Consider the following 8,851-nt stretch of genomic DNA (forward strand, 5'->3'; position numbering starts at 1 on the left):
AAAGAACCCAAAAACTCAATCAAAAAATTATAAACAAAAGTAACAAAATCAAAAAGAAGAATGCAAACTAAAAATAAAGCAAAGAAAACATAAAACAGACACAGCAAAATGATAAAAAAAAGTTTTAAAACAAAACAAAATAAAGCAAGGAAAACACACAAAACAACAAAAAAGTGAAGTAAAACTAGGAAAATAAAAAATATATTAAAACATGAAAAAAATTTAAATAAAAGTTGTAAAAGATAATAAAACAACAACAGAATGAAAAAAACATAAAAAAATAATAGTAATAATATTTTCCTGGGGCCTCCTATGTCAGTGTCCTTGCCCCTCCATGAGTCACAGCCAACCTCCACGTCTGCAGGATGCCCTCCAATACCTCTAGGTAGGTCTCTGGACCCGCTGTGGGCACTGTGGGGGCAGCTCAGACTCTGACCTGGCCCAACTCTCTCTTATACTTGCCCCCACAGACTGGTCTCAGTTGCAGGAACACTCATCATCCATTCAGATATTCCATATAAGCAGGGTTTACCAAGCTGACTGCAGAAACTTAATCTGTGGCTTGTGCAGCTGCATGGAAAGATTTTCATTCCTTTTCCTTAGTCACCCCACTCCTGGGGATCAGCTGTGGTTTTAGCCCAACCTCTGCATGTGGGCCACCCACAGGGGTCTGCTGCTGAGGCTTCCCTGGAGCATTCAGGTCTGCCCTGGTGAGGACAGGGCACAGAGAAGGCACAGCTACTGGGGTCACAGGAATTCTGGCAGCAACAGGGATAGGTGCGTGGTGGGGGAGGGGGTCGGTGGCCAGGGGCATGAGAGATCCAGCCCTAGTGGGAAACTTTCCTAGCACCAGGCAGCCATCATCAGAGGATCAGCCCTGGCAGTGACCCTTCCTAGTACCCAGAAGCAGGTATGAGAAGGCTAGCCCCAGTAGGGGCTTTTTCTGGCACCTGGCAGCAAGTGGGTGTGTGCCAGCCTTGGCAGGGACCTTTTCTAGTGCCCAGCAGCAGGCATGTGAGGGCTAACTCTGGCAGGGGTCTTTCCTAGTGCCTGGTAGCAAGCATGTGTGTACCAGCCTTGGCAGGGAACTTTCCTAATGTCCATTGGCAGGCACCTGAGGGCCAGCCTTAGCAGGGCCCTTTCCTAGCACCTGGCGGGGGAGGCAGGGGCCAGTGCATGGGGAGAGAGGCTACAGTGGTGGTTCCACCCGCTGAACATCTCTCAAAAGTGGCACCTTGTTTCTATGGCAGTCTAAGTTTCCTCTATAAGCATTTCTGGTTGCGGATTACCCTCCTATCCCCTCAGCCTGTCTCCTTGCTGCCAACAACAATCCTCCCTCCCATGGCTTGCTCTCTAATCCCCATGTTCCAACTCTCAGCTCTCATGTGCACCAACAGACACACATCGCAGTCTGGGGTGCACAGGACTGTTGGAACAGACCAGCTGTATAGGTCACACACTGTCCTGCCACAGACAAGAAGTTTCACCCTCCTTTAACAGGCTCAGATACTCCTCTTCTGTCCCAGTTGATTTCCTTATTGGTGAGGGGGCTTCCCTGGATGTGGGAAACTTTCCTCTTCCTCAGCTCCCCTACAGAGGCACAAAACCCATCCCACTTCCTCTCCTCTTCTTTTTCTCTTCCTTTTTTTTTTGATATTTTAAAGCTCTTTAGTGGAATATAATTGAGTCACACCATTGTGCCAGTTTTTGCTGTACAACAAAGGGAATCAGCTATATTTATACATATATCCCCATATCCCCTCCCTCCTGTGAATGCCTCTCACACTCCCTATCCCATCCCTCTAAGTCATTGCCCATCATCAAGTTGATCTCCCTGTTCTCTGTGGCAGTTTCCTACTAGCTATCTGTATTATATTTGATAGGGTATATATGTCAATACTATTCTCTTGCTTCATCCCAGCTTCCCCTTCACCCCTCACCCATGTCCTCAAGTCTGTTCTCTACAACTACATCTTTTTTCTTGCCCTGGCACTGGGTTCATCAGTACCATATTTTTAGATTCCATATATATGAGTTAGCATACAGTATTTGCTTTTCTCTTTCTGGCTTACTTTGCTCTGTATGACAGACTCTATGTCCATCTAGCTCACTTACAAATAACTCAATTTCATTCCTTTTTATGGCTGAGTAATATTCCATTGTAAGTGTGCCACATCTTCTTAATCTATTCATCTGTTGATGGGCATTTAGGTTGCTTCTATGGCCTGGGTATTGTAAATAGTGCTGCAATGAACATTGTGGTACATGTTTTACTTTGGATTACAGTTTTCTCATGGTATATGCCCAGGAGTGGGATTGTTGGGTCATATGGTAGTTCTATTTTTAGCTTTTTAAGGAACATCCATACTGCTCTCCATAGTGGCTGTACCAACTTACATTCCCACCAACAGTGCAGGAGGGTTCCCTTTTCTCTACACGCTCTCCAGCATTTATTGTTTCTAGACTTTTTGATGATGACCATTCTGACCTGTCTGAGGTGATAGCTCATTGTGGCTTTGACTTGCATTTCTCTAATTATTAGTGAAGTTGAGCATCTTTTCATGAGTTTGTTAACCATCTGCATGTCTTCTTTGGAGAAATGTCTATTTAGGTCTTCCACCCATTTGTGGATTCGGTTATTTGCTTTTTTGGTATTAAGCTGCATGAGCTGCTTGTATATTTTGCAGATTATTCCTTTGTCCATTGCTTCATTGCCAAATATTTTCTCCCATTTTGAGGGCTGTCTTCTTGTCTTGTTTATGGTTTCTTTTGCTGTGCAAAAGCTTTTAAGTTTCATTAGGTCTCATTTGTTTATTCTTGATTTTATATCCATTATTCTAGGAGGTGGGTTGAAAAGGATCTTGCTTTAACTTATAGAGTGTTCTGCCTATGTTTTCCTCTAAGAGTTTTATAGCATCTGGCCTTACATTCAGGTCTTTAACCCATTTTGAGTTTATTTTTCTGTATGGTGTTAGGAAGTGTTCTAATTTCATTCTCTTACATGTACCTATCCAGTTTTCTGAGCACCGCTTATTGAAAAGGCTGTCTTTTTTCCACTGTATATTCTTGCCTCCTTTGTGAAAGATAAGGTGCCCATATGTGCATGGGTTTATCTCTGGGCTCTCTATTCCACTTTTCTGCCAGTACCATACTGTGTTGATCACTGTAGCCTTGTAGTATAGTTTGAAATCAGGGAGGCTGATTCCTCCAGCTCCATCTTTCGTTCTCAAGATTGCTTTTGGTATTCGGGGTCTTTTGCATTTCCATACAAATCATAAAATTTCTTGTTCTACTTCTGTGAAGAATGCCATTGGTTATTTGATAGGGATTGTGTTGAATCTTTAAATTTCTTTAGGTAGTATAGTCATTTTCACAATGTTGATTCTTCCATTCCAAGCACATGGTACATCCCTCTATCCGTTTGCATCACCTTTGATTCCTTTCATGAATGTCTTATAGTTTTCTGCATACAGGCCTTTGCCTCCTTAGGCAGATTTATTTCTAGGTATTTTATTCTCTTTGTTGCAATGGTGAATGGGAGGGTTTCCTTAATTTCTCTTTCTGCTCTTTCATTGGTAGTGTATAGGAATGAAAGCAATTTCTGTGCATTAACTTTATATCTTGCTACTTTACTAAATTCATTGATTAGTGCTAGCCATTTTCTGGAAGCTTCTTTAGGGTTTTCTATGTATAATATCATGTCATCTGCAAAGAATGACAATTTTATTCTTCTTTGCCAATTTAGATTCCATTTATTTGTTTTTCTTCTCTAATTGCTGTGGCTAAAACCTCCAAAACTATGTTAAATCATAATGGTGAGCATGGGCACCCTTGTCTTGTTCCTGTCCTTAGAGGGAATTCTTTCAGTTTTTCACCACTTAGAATGATTTTGGCTTTTGGTTTGTCATATATGGCTTTTATTATGTTGAGGTAATTTCCTCCTATGCCCATTTTCTGGAGAGTTTTTATCATAAATGGATGTTGAATATTGTCAAAAGCTTTCTCTGCATCTATTGAGATGATCATATGGATTTTATCCTTCAATTTGTTAATATAATATATCACATTGATTGATTTGTGTATATTGAAGAGTCCTTGCATTCCAGGGATAAACCCCACTTGATCATGGTGTATGATCCTTCTAATGTGCTTTTGGATTCTGTTTGCTAGTGTTTTGTTTAGGATTTTTGCCTCTATATTTGTCAGAGATATTGGCCTGTAATGTTCTTTTTTTGTGACATTTTTGCCTAGTTTTGGTATCAGGGTGAGGGTGGCCTCATAGAATGAGTTTGGGAGTGTTCCACCTTCTGCTATAGTTTGTAAGAATTTGAGAAGGATAGGTGTTAGGTTTTCTCTAAATGTTTGATAGAATTCACCTCTGAAGCCATCTGGCCCTTGGCTTTTGTTTGTTGGGAGATTTTTAATCACAGTTTCAATTTCCATACTTGTGATTGGCCTGTTCATATTTTCTATTTCTTCCTGGTTCAGTCTTGGAAGATTGTACTTTTCTAAGAATTTATCTATTTCTTCCAGGTTATCCAATTTATTGGCATATAGTTGCTTGTAGTAGTCTCTCATGATCCTTTGTATTTCTGCAGTGTCAGTTGTTACTTCTCCTTTTTCATTTCTAATTCTGTTGATTTGCATCTTCTCCCTTTTTTTCTTGATGAGTCTGGCTAATGGTTTATCAATTTTACTTATCTTCTCAAAGAACCAGCTTTTAGTTTTATTGATCTTTGTTATTGTTTCCTTTTTTCATTTTTATTTATTTCTGATCTGATTTTTATACTTTCTTTCCTTCTGTTCACTTTGGGTTTTTTGTTCTTCTTTCTCTAATTGTTTTAGTTGTAAGGTTAGGCTGTTTATTCAAAATTTTTCTTGTTTCTTGAGGTAGGATTGTATTGATATAAACTTCCCTCTTAGAAGGGCTTTTGCTGTTTCCCATAGGTTTTGGGCCATTGTGTTTTCATTGTCATTTATTTCTAGTTATTTTTTGATTTCCTCTTTGATATCTGCAGTGACTTCTTGGTTGTCTAATAGCATATTGTTTAGTGTCCATGTTTTTGTATGTTTTACAAGTTTTTTCCTGTAATTGATATCTAGTCTCATGTTGCGGTGGTCAGAGAAGATGCTAGATATAATTTCAATTTTCTTGAATTTACCAGTGCTTGATTTGTGACCCAAGATGTGGTCTATCCTGGAGATTACTCCATGTGCACTTGAGAAGAAAGTGTATTCTGTAGTTTTTGGATGGAATGTCCTATAAATATCAATTAAGTTGAGATGGTCTAATATGTCATTTAAAACTTGTGTTTCCTTATTTATTTTCTGATTGTATGATCTATCTATTGCTATAAGTAGGGTGTTAAAGTCTCCTACTATTATTGTGTTACTGTTGATTTCCCCTTTTATGGCTGTTAGCATTTGCCTTATGTATTGAGGTGTTCCTATGTTAGGTGCATAGATATTTACATTGTTTTATCTTCTTTTTGGATAGATACATTTATCATTGTGTAGTGTCCTTCCTTGTATTTTGTAATAGCCATTATTTTAAGGTCTAATTTGTCTGATATGAGTGTTGCTACTCCAGCTTTCTTTTGACTTCCGTTTGCATGGAATATCTTTTTCCATCCCCTTATTTTTAGTCTGTATGTGTCCCTAGGTCTGTCCCTAGGGTTTCTTGTAGACAGCATATATAAGGGTCTTGTTTTTGTATCCTTTCAGCCAGTGTGTTTCTTTTGGTAGGAGTATTTAATCTATTTACATTTAATTTAATTATTGACATGCATGTTCTTGTTTCCATTGTCTTTTTTGTTTTTCTTTTATTTATTTATTTATTTATTTATTGGCTAAGTTTGTTTTTCATTTCTGCACATGGGCTGTCTCTGTTTGCAGCGAGCAGGGGCTACTCTTCATTGTGGTGCACAGGCTCCTCATTGTAGTGGCCTCTCTTGTTGCAAAGCACAGGCTCTAGGTGTGTGCGCTTCAGTAGTTGTGGCACAGGGGCTCAATAGTTGTGGCTAATGGGCTCTAGAATGCATGCTCAATAGTTATGGTGCTTGGGCTTAGTTGCTCTGTGGCATGTGGTGTCTTCCTGGGGCAGGGATCGAACCCATGTCCCCTGCATTGGCAGGTGGATTCTTACACACTGCTCCACCTAGCAAGTCCCCTATTACCATTTTCTAATTGTTTTGGCTGTGTTTTTGTAGGTCTTCTCCTTCTCTTGTGTTACTGCCTAGAGGAGTTCCTTTAGCAGTTGTTGTAAGACTGGTTTGGTCATGGTCAATTCTCTTAACTTTTGCTCATCTGTAAAGCTTTTTATTTCTCCATCAAATCTGAATGAGATTCTTGCTGGGTAGAGTATTCTTGGCTGTAGGTTTATCTCTTTCAAGACCTTAATTATCCCCTGCCACTCCCTTCCAACCAGCAGAATTTCTGCAGAGATCAGCTATTTTCCTTATGTGTTTTCCCTTATATGTTATTTGTTGCTTTTCTCTTGCTGTTTTTAGTATTTTTTCTTTGTGTTTAATTTTCATTAGTTTGATTAATATGTGTCTCAGTGTGTTTCTTCTTGGGTTTATTTTGTATGGGACTCTCTGTACTTCTTGGACTTTGTTTACTATTTCCTCTCCCATGTGAGGGAAGTTTTCCACCATAATCTCCTCAAATATTTCCTCAGACCCTTTCTTTTTTTCTTCTTCTTCTGGGATGCCTATGATTCGAATGTTTTTATGTTTAATGTTATCCCTGAGCTCTCTGAGACTGTCTTCCATTCTTTTTATTCTTTTTTTTTTTCCTGCTCTGTGGCAGTTATTTCCTCCATTCTTTCTTCCAACTCACTTATACGTTCTTCTGCCTCAGTTTTTCTGCTGTTTATACCATTTAGAGTATTTTTAATTTCGGTTATTGTGTTGTTCATTACTATTTGTTTGCTCTTTAGTTCTTCTAGGTCCTTATTAAATGTTTCTTGTATTTTCTCTGTTTTTGAAATTTTAGATCATCTTTACTATCATTACCCTGAATACTTTTTCAGGCAATTTGCCAATTTTTCTTCATTTGTTTGGTCTTGTGTGTTTTTATCTTGCTCCTTTGCCTGCGATGTGTTTCTGTGTTTTCTCATTTTGTCTAACTTAGTATTTGCTGTTGCCTTTGCCCATGCTGCCTAGTAGTAATTCCTCTTGTCTCTGTTTGGCTTGAGGTATCAAGCACTGGAGCTTACTGGCCTTTGGTTGGATTTGGAGCTTGGTGTTGAGAATGAGAACTCTGGGGGAGCACTTGCAGATTAATATTCCATGGGGTCAGGAGTTCTTTGGTGGTCCAATGTCCTGGATTCTGCTCTGCTGTCTCAGAGGTTCAGGTTTCACCCCTGGCTGGGGCACCAAGGCCCTGGAAGCTGCACAGCATGGAGAAAAAGGAGGTAGAGGAGAGCAAACTAAAAAAGGAAGACAAAAGGGAAGAAGAGGAAAGGACAGATCCCCAAGACTGGTGGTAAAAGCAACCCTAATCAGTCAAAATCACACAAGGAGATGTGCACACTTGCACTTGCAAAAAGAGAAGAGGAAAAGAAACCAAAGAGAAGAGAGAAAGAGAGAGCAAAGAAAAGAAAGAAGGGAGTATTCATACCAATTACAAGCAAATCCACAAAGGAATATATACAGTAAAGATTAAACTAACAAATACCTAAGATCAGAAACAAGAGAAACATACCAAGAAGTCCTCCAATACTTTTAGGTAGGGCTCTGTGCCTGCTGTGGGGAGGACTGTGGAGAGCTTAGACTGTGATCTGGTATTAGTCCTGTGTGTATTTGCCCCAGCTGCCCCCTATGTCTACAGTCTCTATTGTAGAAACACTATTTAGGTGATCCACAGGTGCAGGGTCTATCAAGCCTATTGTGGGTATTAAATTCTGCTCCTCCTGTGGCTGTTTCCCTTTCTCTTCTTTGGTCATGCATTCCCTGGTGATCAGTTTCGGTTTTGGTCCCTTCTTTTTAAGTGGGTTGCTTTCAGGAGTCACTTCCCCACCCAGGCAAGAGGGGGCAAAAGAGGGTGATTGGGGCTCACTTGCAATGTCAGATTGGGTGGCAGAAGGGATATGGCAGTCTAATTGAAATCTGCAGGAGTGCTTGTAGCAGCAGAGGCCAGCATGAGCCTGAGGTGTGTCATGTGTTCTCCCAAGGAAGTTGGTCCTGAACCCTGGACCCTTGGTGTTGGTGGGCTTCACCTACTGCCAGGAGGGTGTGGCCAATGACTTGCCTTATACACAGGAACCTTGGCAGCAGTGGTGGGTGAGTTGTGGGGCCCAGCAGCACACAGAGTGTGTGGGCAGCAGGGCCTGGTGGTGCATGGGGTGGGTGGTCTACGAAGCCTGGTGGCATGCAGCAGGGCAGGGGCATGGGGCAGTGGGCTGACTTTTTGATCCAGCAGCCATGGGTCATGTTGCTTTGCAGCCTGTGAGTTCGTGTAGAGGAGAGCTCTTCCCAAGCACTCAGAAACAAAGGTCCCCTGACTCTCCATTGGGCCCAGAATTTTCCCCAAACTCCCTCCTAGCTTGGTGGTGCACCTGCCCCCAGGCTGCTCTCATGTAGCCAGCCTCAGCTCTCTCCCTGGTGTCTGTTTTCCAAAGCCCAAGCCTCAGCGCCCAGCTCCCACTGCGGCCTCTGCTGCTGAGCAGATTAGCTTCTCTGACTGTGGAGTGCTGCCTGAATCTTCCATTGGGGGTCTCTTTGCTCTGCCCTCTCTCTGCACACCTGCTGTTGCTCTTTCTTCTAGGGGCTCCAAGGCTCCCCCTGTCCTTCCCCACCCGTGAGGGGGCTCTACAGTGTGTGGGAGCCTTCCACCCCTTAAAGCTCCC

This window comes from Hippopotamus amphibius, chromosome X (assembly GCF_030028045.1).
Source record: "Hippopotamus amphibius kiboko isolate mHipAmp2 chromosome X, mHipAmp2.hap2, whole genome shotgun sequence".
Lineage (NCBI taxonomy): Eukaryota > Metazoa > Chordata > Mammalia > Artiodactyla > Hippopotamidae > Hippopotamus > Hippopotamus amphibius.